Source organism: Panthera onca, chromosome C1, assembly GCF_046562875.1.
Source record: "Panthera onca isolate mPanOnc1 chromosome C1, mPanOnc1 haplotype 2, whole genome shotgun sequence".
Lineage (NCBI taxonomy): Eukaryota > Metazoa > Chordata > Mammalia > Carnivora > Felidae > Panthera > Panthera onca.
This window is the reverse complement of record NC_138346.1, coordinates 126,436,235-126,451,750: the sequence shown is the minus strand read 5'-3', so window position 1 is coordinate 126,451,750 and position 15,516 is coordinate 126,436,235. Positions and strand designations below refer to the sequence as shown.

Sequence of the window (15,516 nt, the reverse complement as noted above, 5' to 3'; positions counted from 1 at the left end):
TTGATTTCTGGATGTGTTTACAATGCTACAGTTCCTACCTACTTCCCATCTTGCACTGACACTTGCTGCCTCTGGCCCTTTTCCTTCTTCCTCCTTTTGGGCCAAGCCATTGACAACCATTCCACAAAATGGTTGAGCAGTGAAGTCCCTGTCTCATATAAACTTATCCCTAAATCAAGTGTAGTTAAAACAATCTTGGGCTCTTTATCAAAAGTGGTCAGCAATGTGCTTTGAAACATCCAGGCCTGTCACCTCTCTGAACAGACCTAGGGTCATTTTCTGACTCATTAACCTCTCTGACTCTGGTTTTCATGCTGTTAGGCTACCTTGGGGTTAGTTGTGAGACAAAGAGCTACTGACAGAGGTTCGAGTTAGTAGCGATAATACTCCATTAAACCTCAGACGGACGGCTGACGTGGTTTCTTACCTGCCGGAAATCAGCAAACATGGGAGTGGAGTGATTTCCAAGACTCAAGATCTGCTGAGTGGTCGTCATAGCTAACAGCTAACAGAGGAAGGGGACACCCAAAATAAGCCTATCCAGTGAAGTGTTGGGCACAGTTGGCCTACTGAGGATGGTGGTTTGCACATCTTTGTATTTTTGCCATCATTTGGGCAGGATAAACATCCCCAAGGGTCCGTTTACCCCAAATGGCCACCACTTACCAATGCAAAAACAAACAAACTTAAGTTTGTTTATTGAGAAGAAAACCAAAGCTTTGAGAGAGGATAGGGACAATGTCTTTGGATCCCCAGGACCTAATGGCTTCAAAATATAATTATTGAGGTCATTGATTATTCTGAGGGTTAATCATACATGATTCTCCATCCTTTCAGTCTTGGAACTGTCTGTCTCAGAGAGCAACTCTCTGTCTCAGAGTATAGCCAGGTAACAGATTATGGGTCGATCAAATTCTCCATTTTTACAAAACCTGGAAGGAGGAGAAGAGGAATAGGAGCCCGAGCCTCACCAATGCTGAGAATTAATTAATTGATTCGTTCATTGATGTGTTTTAAAGATGTTTCCCTCTAAAATTCAGTGGGGGGGATGGGAGGGGGAAGGCAGGTCCAAAGTGGTCACCAAGATGGCCAGAAACCCAAATACTGTTACAGGCAAAGGTCTCAGTACAAGAGCAAAGAAAATCAGACAGTAGGATTGGACTGTGTGTTTCTGAGGTCATGTCAGCAGTCTCCTGGGCCACAGCTTTCGCTTGCTCAGAATGCAATTTGTTCAGGCAGTGCAGCTGGGGGCAGCAGGGCTAAAACATTGGCTGGCGAGAGAAAATCAAAATAATCCCCATTAAGTTCCCATTATCTTAAAAATTAGAAACCCTAATGAGAGGCTTCCAGAGCAAGCAGAGCAGCAGGGGGGCACCTCTGATGAACGCTGTCCTCTGTGAGGATGTCACTGTCACCGTGGGCAGGCTGAGTGCCTGAGTGCCTGGGAGCAGTTTCCCTGGAAGCAGCCAAGACGGATTGGGCACCCCCAGGACTCAGATGTCATGAAAAGACAGAGAAGCAGCCCAGAAGCGAGGCCAGCACTCGGAAGGAGAGACCCGTGGCCTGAGGCGTGATTGTCTTTAACCCTGAATTTGGTCAACTTGTTCTTCAGACACTGAACATATTTAACTTGGAAGGTCCCAGATTCTAAGTGTGGTGCCCTCTAAAGGCAGGTAAAATGCCCCGTGGAGGTTCTGAACCTGTGATCTCATCAGGTTTCAGGTAGAGGAGCCTCTGATAAGAAGGTAGCTGGGATGCCTACTCCCCTGGCAGTGAGCAACTGGGGACACACTCTACTTACAGGCCTGGCCAATGGCCTCCAGTGTTTTCCGTCTAAAGGCTACATCTCCTCACCAGCTCTGCAACACATCTTGACGCCACGCGGTCCAGTAGTACCACATCATCTGGTGGCACTGGGCCAGGAGCGTGCCCAGATCGCTCAGCACCATACAGGGAGTCTACAGGGCCCGCGGGCTCCCTCCCCCGCACTCCTACTGGAGCACAGGAGATTATCAGGCGGCGAGTCATGGTGTTGTTATTATTACCCTGATGTGTAATAAATCTACATGGTGCAATAAATTAAGGCAAGGCTCTGTTCTCACTTTACATACTGCCAATAGTTTTATTGTAACAGCTTGAAGATGTGAGTTTTCCTTTTTAGGCAGAGCAGAGGAAGCTGTGAAATCTGAAGAGAGAACAAAAGGAGATGAACGTAGTTTGCAAAGACAGGTATTGTACCCCAGCCGGCTCATCAGGACATCCAACACCTAACATTTTTGTGCTGAATGGTATCGGGGGAACTTGGAAGCCTTACAATGCCCCAAAGAATTCATTTGAATTCATTTTCATATCAATGTATCTGCATTCTGCAGCGCTGACTTCTCTAACAAGACTTACAGCACTTTCTTTCAGCGGTGAACCTGAGCTGATTATAAGATCACAAATTGGTTCTGGAACTCATTAAAATCAGCAAATGAACATTAGCGAGATAGCTGCATGGGCTGAAATTGTGATAATCTGTTCATTTTGGCAATGACAGCTCAGGGGATGAAGAGAGGGGAGGTGAGACCCTACAACTCCCCTCCCCCACTCCCCCTTTCCCCCAGGAAGATTATGATTCATTTCAGACCCCTGTCCAGAGATGTACATGCTCTGGCTTTTCTTCCTTTACACCGAGCACCTCTGTTCTATAGGAGGCAAGGGAAGGCCTCGAGAAATGCTTCCCCTCTACCCTTTGCCAAGTTCAAAGCTCAGGCAAGGCCGTCAGCCACGTCCCCAGCATACCTGACACTTAACGAATTTTGTAGGCATCCTGTTCTTTGCTAGCAAATTGTCAGCTATGAGATTTCTTAACACTCTGGTTCCACAGCCTTCCTTTTATCTTCTTCCTCTCAGGTCTCACTGTCTGTGCTTTATGTGTCATTGTATCCCCTGAAAGCTTAATAACATAGTTGATACTTAATATATAAATGTTTATGAACTGACTTTCAAAGTAGTCATCTAGCTCATTCTACAACTTCCAGCATCGTTGCCCTACTTTGCCATCATGTATTGCCCTGCAAAGCCATGGACTCCTTACCACCTTCCAGTCCATAAACAACTACTTCCCTTGGTAATCCCCTTGACAAAACCCTAAGTTCACCCCTCTCTCCTCCTTAGAAAAGCCCATACTCCTTCAGTCAGCAGCAAACGCAAAGACAGGAAATTTCACTCTCTGAGTTTGGATGTTCTCATGAATTCTATTTTTCTCTCCTAGGTTTTTCCCCTAAGACGTTCTACCTCTGGTTAATCTGCAAAAGCCTAATCAGTACACACTCTGGAAAAGCTGAGGTCATAATTTCTGAATCTGGTTTGCATTTGGGATTTGCTTCTGAAACTCAAAATTAATATTGTAAATTTACTGGAAGTGTGTTTTCTGCTTTCTGGCCTCAAACTAATATTTTTTCACACACAAACATCAGTATCTGGCTCAACCTAGTTATTAAATGAAAAAGAAATTTCCAACTCCTTCCCTGACCTTTCCCTGTCTCACCACTGCCTGCCTCCAACACACACACACGCGCGCGCACACACACACACACACACACACACACACACACACACACAGAGTTACTGTCAATGGGAAAGATGCAGTCCTTGCTTGAATTCCCCTTAGGTTGTATCATTGTTTAGAAATTATTGGTTCTCATCCAGAAGCAGACATGGACAAAGTAAGGAGTTACTGTTTTAGCTCAGCCATATAAAGTAGCACAAACCCCAGGCTTCAGTCTTTCTGTGTTCAGTGTTCTGAACTTTCTGTGTTCTGGTGTTCAATCTTCCTTGTAATGAATAAGCAGATTCATGTTAAGAATACTTACGGAGTACTTCTGTTATTCCTAGTACCGTATTGTCCATTACGTTATCTCATTTAACTTGATTCTTGCCTTTTAAGGTGTATTGATGTTTTCATTTTATAAATGAGGAAGCAAATGTTCAAAAGTACCAGGCGACTCGTGTTGAGTGGTAGAACCAGATTTTTGGATACTAAGTCTACTATTGTAGTAATATTTCTGCTTGTCTGATTCTCAACTTTGTGCTAACAGAATCCTGTTATATGCAAGAACTGTAACTCCATACGAAGTGGCTGCTCTTAAGCAACCTACAGAGCACAGAAATCCCATTACAGCAAATACCCTTCTGACAAAACCCCATGCTAGAGCTGGTATTGGCTCCTGAGTTTCACCTAGTAAATACTCAAGTAGTACTTTGCGAAAGTTTCAACACATTTCTCAGAGGAAATTTGGCCTTTAGGACATCTTTAAGATTGGGCTGATGTGTTAGGCCACCAGGGAAAAACAGGAAACCTGATGATAAGATGTTGGTTGTGTGCTCCTTTATGCGATAGATAGCGGTCCTAAAAGTTATACTAATTTCATTGGCTGTAAACAAAATTGAAAATAACGTGAAAATAGGAGACAAAACCATCTCCACCTAGGTTTTTTTGTAAAAGGTACTTGGAATCATAATGTCAACTGAAGAAAACATTTGGAGGTAGTAAATAACCACTTATGCTTCCTACAAAAGTAGCTGGTATTTTTATCAGCATTCACTATGTGTCAGTTACCATTATGAATTTTTATGTATTATTTAATCTTCACAACAATTCAATGAGGTAAATGCTGTTTTCGTTTTATACACAGAGAAACCGAGGCTCAGAGAGGTTAAGTAACATGACCAAGGTCACGTAGCGGATGAGCGGCAGGACCAGATTTTGAACTTACACAGTATGGTTCCACAGTCTACATGTTTAATCACACTTTGAGTTGCAAGATAAAATACAGAATGTCCTGAATTTCAGATAAACAAACCCCAAATATTGCATGGAACATAGTTATACTAAAAACATGTTTGTTTATATGAAATTCAAATTTAACCGGACATCTTGTCTTTTCACTCGCTAAATCTAGCAAACCTAACCACACTATCCTGCCTTCTATAAATTCTGTATATATTCAGGTTGCCTAATTCAGTGGTTTACATGTGCTTGAGTTTTATTACAGAATAAATAATGTTAACTCATATCCACAAAGCTAGGGCAAGCCCTCCTGGATTCCTTTTCCCTCCACTTACTGAAGGCTGGGGACCGTCTTTTCCTTGATAGTGCAGTTAAGTGCAAGCTTTTCTCTTCTGATAAGAAAAAACTTGGCTTACCGTTGGCGCATTCTGGCCTCCTGCCTACATTGGGCTTTCCCTTCAGTGGCCAGCAGTGTCCTCCCTGGTGTTCATCCGTATCCAATTTCCTTGCTGCAGAAATCCTTGATTCTTCCTAGGAGTTACAGTGCCGCATGGCTGAGTAGCTGCTTCCTTCTAGATGACGGTGTTCCCAGAAGGAAATGGAAAAGAATGAGCTGGCTACAACTTAGCAGGAAGGGACCCTGCAGATAAAGTCTGTGGCATAAAACATATAAGTAGGCAATACACACATCACCGAGCAAACAGCTCTTGCTTACCTGTGTGTGCACTCTCCACTAGGATGTACTTCATGCATTTCAGGACACGCACCTGCCTTCTTTTACCGCCCGAGCAACCTGTGCTGCAGAAATAGAAACTGCATCTAATGGCCACATAAAAGACAAGTGTCCCATGGCACCTGGGTGGCTCAGTTGGTTAAGCATCTGACTCTTGGTTTCAGCTCAGGTCATGATCTCGTGGTTTCGTGAGTTTGAGCCCCACGTCAGGCTCTGCAATGACAGCGCAAAGCCTGCTTGGGATTCTCTGTCTCCCTTTCTCTCTCTGCCCCTCCTCCACGCTTGCTGTCTCTGTCTCTCTCAAAATAAATAAACTTAAAAAAATTTTTTAAAAAGACAAATGTCCTCCAAAGTACTAAAAAGCAAATATAAGGGAACTTGGAATTAGCTGATGTTCATTATCTTTTAATAATGTGAATAATTGAAAAGCGACCATCTATTTACAAGCCTGGATAGTTACAGAATCACCTTCATAGTCAATATTTTTTAAATCTTTCAAGCAGCATGAATTTTTATGAGCCCAAGATGAAATGATAGATAATATTTCTTATAACATAAAGCAGCATTTTGTCATTATGTGACAGGCTCTGTGAAAACCACTGTACATGTCTGACCACATAATTTTTACCAAAACCCTGTGAAATTCTGTACTTTTATTATATCACAGATAAGAACACTGAGGCTGCCAGAGGTTTAGCAACTTGCCCAAGTTTGCACAGTCGGTAAGTGGTAGAACCTGTGTTTAAACACAAGAAGTCTCACTCCAGAAACCATATATTTAATTCCTGAACAATGATGCCTCCACAGCATAAGATCAGGAGATATAGCTTCTGTGGTGAAAAGCAGTTTTGTGTGTTTTGTTTTGTTATTTCACATCTGTTGTTAACTCTTTTATTCCAAAGGCGTGAAGTGTTCTCTTTCCAAAAAAGTAAAGAATATCCAGGAGGAGAAGAAGGTGGGTGACAAATAGCCAAACTGGTTAGGATTAAATAGATGATTAAATCCCTAGAAACATGCAATCTACTAAGACTAACTTATGAAGAAATAGGAAATCTGAACAGACCAATTACCAATAAGCAGGTTGAATCGGTAATCAAAAACCTCCCAATGTACAAAAGTCCAGTACCAGATGGCTTCACTGGTGAATTCTACCAAACATTCAAAGAAGAATACCAATCCTTCTTAAACTCTTCCAAAAAAAAAAAAAAAATAGAAGAGGGGAATACTTCCAAACTCATTTTCCAAGGCTGGAATTACCCTGATACCAAGACCAGACAAGGATGCCACAGGAAAAAAAATTACAGTCCAATATCCCTGATGGATACAGTAAAAATCCTTAACAAAATATTAGCAAACTGAATTCAACAATATATTAAAAGGATCATACACCATAATCAAGTGGGATTTATTCCAGGGATGCAAGGATGGTTCAACATCTGCAAATCAGTTAATGTCATACACCACATGAGCAAAATGAAGAATAAAAATCATATGATCATCTCAACAGATGCAGAAAAAGTCTTTGACAGTATTCGACATCCATTTATGAGAAAAACAAAGAGGGTATAGAGAGAACAGAGGGAACAGACCCTTACATAAAGCCTACATAGGACAACCCCAAAGCTAATATCATACTCAATAGTAAAAATCTGAAAGCTTTTCCTCGAAGATTAGGCATAAGAAAGAAAGAAAGAAAAGGCATCCAAACTAAAAAGGAAGAAGTAAAACAGTCACTATTTGCAGATGACATGATATTATATAAAAAAAAAAAAACCCTAAAGACTCTATTGAAAAAGTATTAGAGTAAATGAACTAGATAATACCGCAGGATACAAAATTGATGCACATGCACCAAAATTTCCACACTAACAATAAACTCTAAGAAAGAGAAATTAAGAAAACAATCCCATTTACAATCCCCCCCCATTAGGGAAAAACATAAGAGTGGCAATAATTTTCTAAAATCTGACACCAAAAATAAGAGCAACAAAAGCAAAAATAAACAAATGGGACTACATCAAACTAAAACAACTCTGCACAGAAAAGGAAACCATCAACAAAATAAGAAGGCAACCTACTTACTGGGAGAAAAGATTTGCAAGTCCTATATCTGAAAGAGGTTATTATCAAAAGTGTATAAAGAACTCAAATAATTCAATAGCCAAAAAAAAAAAGAAAAAAAAAAGAAGCAAATAAACAAACCAAACAACCCCCCCAAAATGGACAGAAGATCCAAAGAAGGCATGCAGCTGGCCAACAGGTACGTGAAAAAATGCTCCACATCACTCATCATCAGGGAAATGCAGATCAGAACCACCATGAGATACCACCTCACACCTGTCAGAATGGCTAGCATAACAACAACAACAAACAACAGGTGTTGGGGAGGATATGGAAAAAAGGGAATCTTGTGCACTGTTGGTGAGAATGTAAATTTGTGCAACCACTATGGGAAACTGTATGAAGGTTCCTCAAAAAATGAAAAACAGAACTACATATGATCCAGTAATTCCAATTCTGGGTATTTATCCAAAGACAATGAAAACCTAACTCAAAAGGATACCTGCACCCCCACGTTCATTGCAGCACTATTTATCATAGCCAAATATGGAAACAACTTACATGTCCGTGGATGGATGAATGGATGAAGAAATAGAGATATATACACACACATATACATGTAAAATAAGTCAGACAGAGAAACACAAATATCATAAAATGTCTCTTATATTTGGAATCTAAAAACCAAAACCAAACCAAAATAAACTCTAAGCTCATAGAAACAGAGAACAAATCGGTGATTGCCAGAGGTGGGGGTGGGAGGGGAGGAAAAATGGGTGAAGAGGGTCAAAAGTTTAAAAAAAAAAGTTGGATGCTTTATAACTAGTATCCAGCTCATACCACGTGACTCACCACACAAGGCAGTCGGGCAACACCTGAACTGATTTCTGCCCTGCTCAACTGGACAAGCCTACTGATTGCTTCTTGTATGTCACAGCGATGTCAAGTTGCCACAAGGGATTCTAAATGCTCACTCTCATTTTCTGTCATTAAGGCCAACTGGTGCTAAGATCTGAATGCTTGTATCCACCCCCCAATCTATATGTTGAAATCCTAACCCCCAAAGATGATGGTGTTAGGAGGTGGGGACTTGGAAGGTGCTTAGGTCATAAGAGTGGAATTTCATGAATGGTACTAGTGCCCTTGTAAAAAAAGGTTCCAGAGAGATCCTAGTCCCATCCACCAGGTGAGGACACAGCAAGGAGGCACCACTATAAACCAGAAAGCAGGCTCTAACCAGAACGTGACCTTGCTGACACTTTGATCTCGGACTTGCAGCCTCCAGAACGTGAGAAATAAATTTGTTGCTTATAAGCTATGCAGCCTGTGGTATTTTGTTGCAACAGCCCAAAATGGGCTAAGGCACCTGGCAATAAAAAAATTCATGGACCAGTACCAGTCTTTGAACCATACTCTGAATAGCACTAATATAGAAAAGATCAGCTTAGCATGTAATTAATTAAAATATAAAAATATGCTAATGAATTAGATGGTTGGCTTATATTCTCTCCCCAGCCCTCTCTCCACAACACACACACACACACACACACACACACATTTATTGAGAACCTACAATATGCCTGGTACATTTTGGGCTCTGGGAATATAGTAATGAACAAAACGGATCAAGTCTGTGCCCTCGGGGAACTTATATTCTAATTCAACCAATGTTTTGACACCGAAAGATCTGGGTTCCAGTTTGAGATCTTGCCAATGAATAGCTCGGCTTCTGTGCAGTTCATTTAATCCCTTTGAGCAAGTTTTCCCCTCTGCAAAATGAGACTTAAACCTACTTTAATGATATTTGTTTGTAGGATTAAGTTAGGCACTGTGGTGTCATTTTGAAAACTGTAAAATGGTATACCAATGCCCGGTCACTTATATCTGTAGCAACAAGCATAAAGTAGCAAGCACTCAGTTAAAACTTGTTGAATAAATGTGTGTAAGGTCCTATATGTGTGAGGTATGTTTTTTTGTGTAAAATATGCCTGCTTTTCAAATCCTTTAAACCACCGCACCAACAAGAAAAGTGTATTAGGTATTGCAGGATTTAGCATATGTAATTCTGTTGGGTTACAGGTTCCCAGGAATCCTGGTCTAAAAATACATTTTCTAAACATTTATTGGATGGAAGCCTCTTCTTACTGATTTGTATCACAATCTGAATGCTTCTTAAAGACGTCTTCCATAAATTGACCCTAGGAGTTGCTAACTATGCTGGCCCTGCCAGTTCTAAGTGTGCTGACGACGCTCCCTAGGATTACAAAATAGAACTGAGTTGTAAAAGCACCCTAAGTTTGGAAAGCACTTGGAAGAAATTCTCAGCAAACAGTAGCATGAAAACAAACACAGTCCACTTCTCTTCAAAAGTTTGAATCTCATGTTAGGAAATGTCATGGTTATGTGTTTGCTTTTGTTTTAATTTTAAGGTCAGTTCATCGAGTCCAATGATGAAAGCGATCAAAAGAATATTCTCCTGAAAATTACCTTTTCTTAGAAAAACAGAAAGGCAAATCAATACCCTGTCAGCACAGCGTAGACACAGATGTTGTGGCAGTCAAGTTCAGCAGACAGAAGAGTCCATTTGCTGGTCGAGGTAGGGGGTTGTGGTAAGACTGTCCTCATCACTCAGCCCCAAGTCATCCAACTCCTGGGACAAAGACTCATCTACCTCCACGTTGTTTCCAGAATGCTCTAGAAACTGGCTACCAGATGTGTCATGATTATGATCTATTTCAAATACCTGTTTCTCAGGTTTTTTCCTGCTTGTTCTTCTTCTTTCATTCATTTCTTCTTAATTTCCCAGAGTTCTGCCCCAAACCTGGCGCTCTGACCTAATGAATTCTCAATTGTAACAGAAGTGCCATGGAATGATTGTGGGTTTTTTTGGTTTCTTCTGCTTCTTTTCCGTTTTGTTTCTCCGAGGGTATAACAACATTCTCTCTAGGGGTTAGTGATAGTACTCGCAGTCAGGGAGAGGCATAAATTCGCTTCACTTTCCATGAAAGCGTGTAATTCAATGCAGTGGCTAATTGAGGATTACCTCATACATATAAGGTGCAAGACTGACAAGGGGACACTAACGTGATTAAAACACAGTGATTGGCAAGGAGGGAAATGTAGTGACGGGAATAAAATGAAAACACAATACATACGACAAGGCAGCTTGCAGGTGCCACAGGTGAGGTGAAAACAGAAACTGTGGGATTTCAGAGGAGAGGAAAAATCAGAAAAGGTTCCAGGTAGCTGCTGCAATTTGAGACAGGCCTCCAAGGATTTCAACAGATGTGGGGGCTGGAAGAGGGAATGGGGGGCACTATTCCAGGCAGAGACAATTTAAGCAAACAGGTTGGCTCCTCTGTAAAAAGTTGGTAGGAATTACAGCCAGTAGTTCCATTTTGCTTGAGGAACAGCTCTTTCTAAATAAGGGTGCCGTGCAAGGGAAGGCTGGAAAAGTGGGATGGACGCACATCACGGGGCAAATGCCAGTTTGAAATTGACAGAGAAATAGCAATAATTTTAAAAATAGGGTGGGGTCACAATGTGGCCACCGTTTAGAGAGGTGGCTCTGGCAAGAACACATGACAGATGGCAGGGGAAGTAACTAAGCAGGAGACCAAAGAGGAGACTATGGGAAAAGTCTGGACTAGAGGTAATCAGGCATGGCAGCAGAGGTGGAGAGAAGCAGAAGAGACACTGTGGGGCGCCTGGGTGGCTCAGTCAGTTAAGCGCTCAACTTGGGCTCAGGTCATGATCCCACAGTTTGTGAGTTCGAGCCCTGCGTCAGGCTCTGTGCTGACAGCTCAGAGCCTGGAGCCTGCTTCGGATTCTGTGTCGCCCTTTCTTTCTGTGCCTCCCCCACCCCCACCGCTCATGCTCTGTCTCTCTCTCTCAAAAATAAATAAACATTAAAAAACAATTTAAAAAAATAAAAAGAAGAGACATTGTGTAGGAAGGACCTCTACCCATCTGTCCAATACAGTATCCCCCAGGTATATGTGCCTCGTTAAGCCTAATTTAAATCCGTTAAAGTTAAATAAGATTTAAAATCCAATTCCTCAGTCATGTTAGCCACATCTCAAGTGCTCGATAGCCACATTGGCTGCTGTACCAGACTATGTAGATAAAGAACATGGCATAATGTTCTATCGGATGGCACAGATTGCTACACTTTGGGGACTAACTGGACACAGGGATGGGGAAGATTAAAGGCAGCTGAGGCTTGGCAGTTGAGTAACTGAAAAAGATAGTGTCATAAGCAGAAAAGGGGATATCAGGAGGAAAGATGTCACTTGGTTTCTGTCAAACACCAGGCAGAATAAAATGTCTACACAAATGCGTGGGTGTCCTCGGTGAAAAAAAAAGGCAGGTAAAGCAAAGCACCCAGTCGGCTCCCCAAAGGCTTGTAAAGGGACCTGGCAGAATCCAGGTGGCTTATTCCCTGCTGTGCTCAGTTTCTCCCCAGCTTGTGCAGCTCCCTCAACCTGCTCCCAACCAATGGCTCAAGTGTGCTGCCACAGGGCAAGAACCCGAGGGCCTTGCTGGTTCTTCGGTTCCAAGGCTCCTCCCTGAGCCTATTTTTTCCTCATAGATACCTTCACTTCCTCTTTCCCAACCCCCTCACTCACCCTTCCCCATGCTTGATCCTTGGAAAGTCCCCTTTCCTCACTTATTTCACTGTTTCCTCTTTCTCACAGGGACCACCAAACCCTTGACCCCACTGTTGTATTATTTGCCTCTCTTCCCTCCCAGTGTAGGTTCCAAGGGGCTATCACTACAACCACTCCCTGGTGTAGACTTCCTCACCTTCTCATTGACTTTCATCAGCAAACCCAGCCCTGGTCAAATTCAACTCTCCTTCAATCCCTCAAGCAATGGAATGTGGCTGGAGAGAACCATACAACTTTGCCTAATGGTCTCACTTTGAATATAGGACCACCAGCTCAAGAGGGTCCTCCTCAGTGTTGTCTACACCACACTTCTCTAGTAACTCTTCAATGCTTCAAGAGAAGTCTTGCTCACCTTCTTTTAGCTCCTTAAATAGCCAATAGCCCCTCCCCATTCACAGTTTTTATCGCATAAAGGAAAGCATATAGCCCAGATCTATCTCATCAGATCCAGTGAGGTAGCTAGCACATACAGTACTCAATGTAAACTGGGAAAATATACACACTGTGTGTGTGTGTGTGTGTGTGTGTGTGTGTGTGTAGGAGGGTGGGTCAAATTGCTAAAAGGCACCACCCCCTCCAGCTGGAGTAATTAGAAGAGGTGCCCCTCCCCACCCCTGCTTCCTCCAGATGGGTATGGCCTCATAGCTGCTTGGTTGGCAGTACAGGGGCTGCGTGTTAGCTTCCACCTGTCCCCTTCTGCTCTGCAGTGGCCTAAGCATGCCATCACCAAATGGACTACTTAACCTACCTGCATTTGCACCCACAGACTTTGCCTTCTCTCCAAAAATAGTGTGTGAACATACAGTCCTTATTCCTACCCGAGGCCATGCCCTTCACTAGGACATCATTGCTTCTCTTCTTGAGGACAATCTTTCTCCACTTGTCTCCTATCTTCTGTGCTATCATATTTATCTCTCTAAAGGATCGTTCCTCCCATCTTAAAATACTCTCCCTTGATCCCAAATACCCCTGGGGTACTGCCCTTTTCTCAGTTGCCCTTGACAGCAAAGCTCTTCAAGAGCTGTTTAGACTTGCTATACACACTCTCTCTTCCTCACTTCTCATTCTCTTGTTCACACACCCTAATCAGACTTTCTCCCCTGTGAACCATTGAAACTGCTTTCATCAAGGACATTAGTAACCCTCATCCGGCCAAATCCAGTGTTCAAACTCTGTCCTCAGCTTATTTATTTCAGCAGTATTTGATAAGAGTGATGACTCTCACCTTCCAGAAACAATTCTCTTATCTTCCATCACTCACCCTTTCCTGGTATTCCTCTGATCTGACTGGTAGCCCTTCCTCCTTTTCTACTTAATCTCCAAGTGTTGGATTCCTCTTAGTCCTCTCCTCCAGTACTCTCCCTCCCTAAGTGCTTTTATGTAGACTTAAGGCTTAAAAAGCATCTATGCTGATGAATCCCAAATATATATCCAATTGTTGTACTCAATATTCCATGTGGGTGCATAACAAGCACTTCATGTAACATGTACAAAACAGAACTCCTGATTTCCCCCATCCCCAAATTTCTCCTGTTGAGTCTTCCCCATCTTATTAAATGGCACCACCATTAACCCATCCTTCAGGCCTTGAACCTAGGAATCATCCATGATGTTTGTTCCTTCACACACTCTCTGCCAAATCCACTCCAAAATATATCTGAAAAGCCTTCTCACCGTTTCTCTGCTGCCATACAAGTTACCTACCACCACCAACATCCTTAGGGGTCTTCCTGCAGACATTTGTGCTTCCCTATTGTGTATTTTACACATATTAGCAAGAATAACTTTAAAAACATTTTTTTAAGGTTATTTATTTGAGAGAGAGCTCCAGTACTTGTGAGTGGGGGAAGGGCAGAGAAAGAGAGAATCCTAAGTAGGCTCCACGCCATCAGTGAAGAGCCCAACTTGGGGCTCGATCTTAACAACCGGGAGATCATGAGCTGAGCCAAGATCAACAGTGGATGCTTAACCGACTGAGCCATCCAGGCGCCCGAAGAATACTTTAAAAAAAATTTTTTTTTAACGTTTATTTATTTTTGAGACAGAGAGAGACAGAGCATGAACAGGGAAGGGGCAGAGGGAGAGGGAGACACAGAATCTGAAACAGGCTCCAGGCTCTGAGCTGTCGGCACAGAGCCCGACACGGGCTTGAATTCACAGACCGTGAGATCATGACCTGAGCCAAAGTCGGAGGCTTAACCGACCGAGCCACCCAGGCGCCCCCCAAGAATACTTTTTTTTTTTTTAACGTTTTTATTTTTGAGACAAAGAGAGACAAAGCATGAACGGGGGAGGGTCAGAGAGAGGGAGACACAGAATCCGAAACAGGCTCCAGGCTCTGAGCTGTCAGCACAGAGCCCGACGCGGGGCTCGAACTCACGGACCGTGAGATCATGACCTGAGCCAAAGTAGTCTGCTTAACCGACTGAGCCACCCAGGCGCCCCAAGAATACTTTTTAAAACGTGAATCAGATGTGGTCATTCCTCTGCTCATCCTCCCATGGTTTTCAGTTGCTCTTATAACAACTCACAAGGCTCCATAGGATCTGGTCCTTCTAAACCTCTCTCAACTTAACTATTGCTACTCTCTGGCCAGCTGGTTCCATTTAGCCACACTGGCCTTTTGCTGTTCCTGTAACCTACCAGGTGTATTCCCAACTCTGAGTTTATGGCTGATTGTCTTTCAGCATGAAAAGGCTGTTTCCCTCACACCTCCACACTCATTTGCTAGGCTCATTCCTTCATATCCTATGTATATGACAGGTGCTCAAAGGTCTCCTCTGTGGGGCAGTATCTGGCCAGCAATAAAGTCATTCCATTCCTGGTTTTATTTGTCTTCACACTACATAATACGGATTGAAATTTTTGTTTAGTTTGTTGTCTGTCTCCACTCTCCCAACCCAGTAGAATCAAGCTTCACAAGGGCCTTTGCTTGCCTAGGGCATTATCCCTTGCGCCTAGACAGTGCCTGGCACTTACTAGGTGCTCAGTTAGTACTTGTTGAATGGTTGCATTCCCTTCCAAATTCTATTCCTCCTGAATCGTCGGACTCTCCTTCATTCTGTTTCCCGCCTTTCGCAACCTCCTACTCAGCTCTTCACAATACCCCAACACCTCGTTCCTCCCCATGATCCTCAGCTCTCACCACGCTCCTCTGCGCGGCTCCTTTAAGCGGACTCCGGAAAGCCGTGGGGAAGGCGGGGCCAAAGTCTAGCTGACGGCGACTCGGAGGGGCGGGGTGGAACTGGGGGCGGGGTCAGCGTGCTGCGTGCGTGCGC

The 15,516-nt window shown here is 43.0% G+C and overlaps 1 long non-coding RNA gene across 2 annotated transcripts; it reads right to left on the bottom strand.

Moving 5' to 3' along the window:
• Window positions 1-2,098: 2,098 nt before the first annotated feature.
• On the bottom strand, window positions 2,099-15,469 carry LOC132673790 (uncharacterized). Of its 2 annotated transcripts, none has more exons than XR_009608202.2 (5): window positions 15,384-15,469; window positions 5,490-5,567; window positions 5,191-5,346; window positions 2,785-2,938; window positions 2,099-2,185 (listed from the first exon to the last, which is right to left on the bottom strand). It is a non-coding gene; the product is annotated as an uncharacterized LOC132673790 (long non-coding RNA). The 2 variants fall into 2 exon arrangements; XR_009608201.2 differs by having other exon boundaries at window positions 5,490-5,572; window positions 15,384-15,453.
• Between the last annotated feature and the right edge of the window lie 47 nt (window positions 15,470-15,516).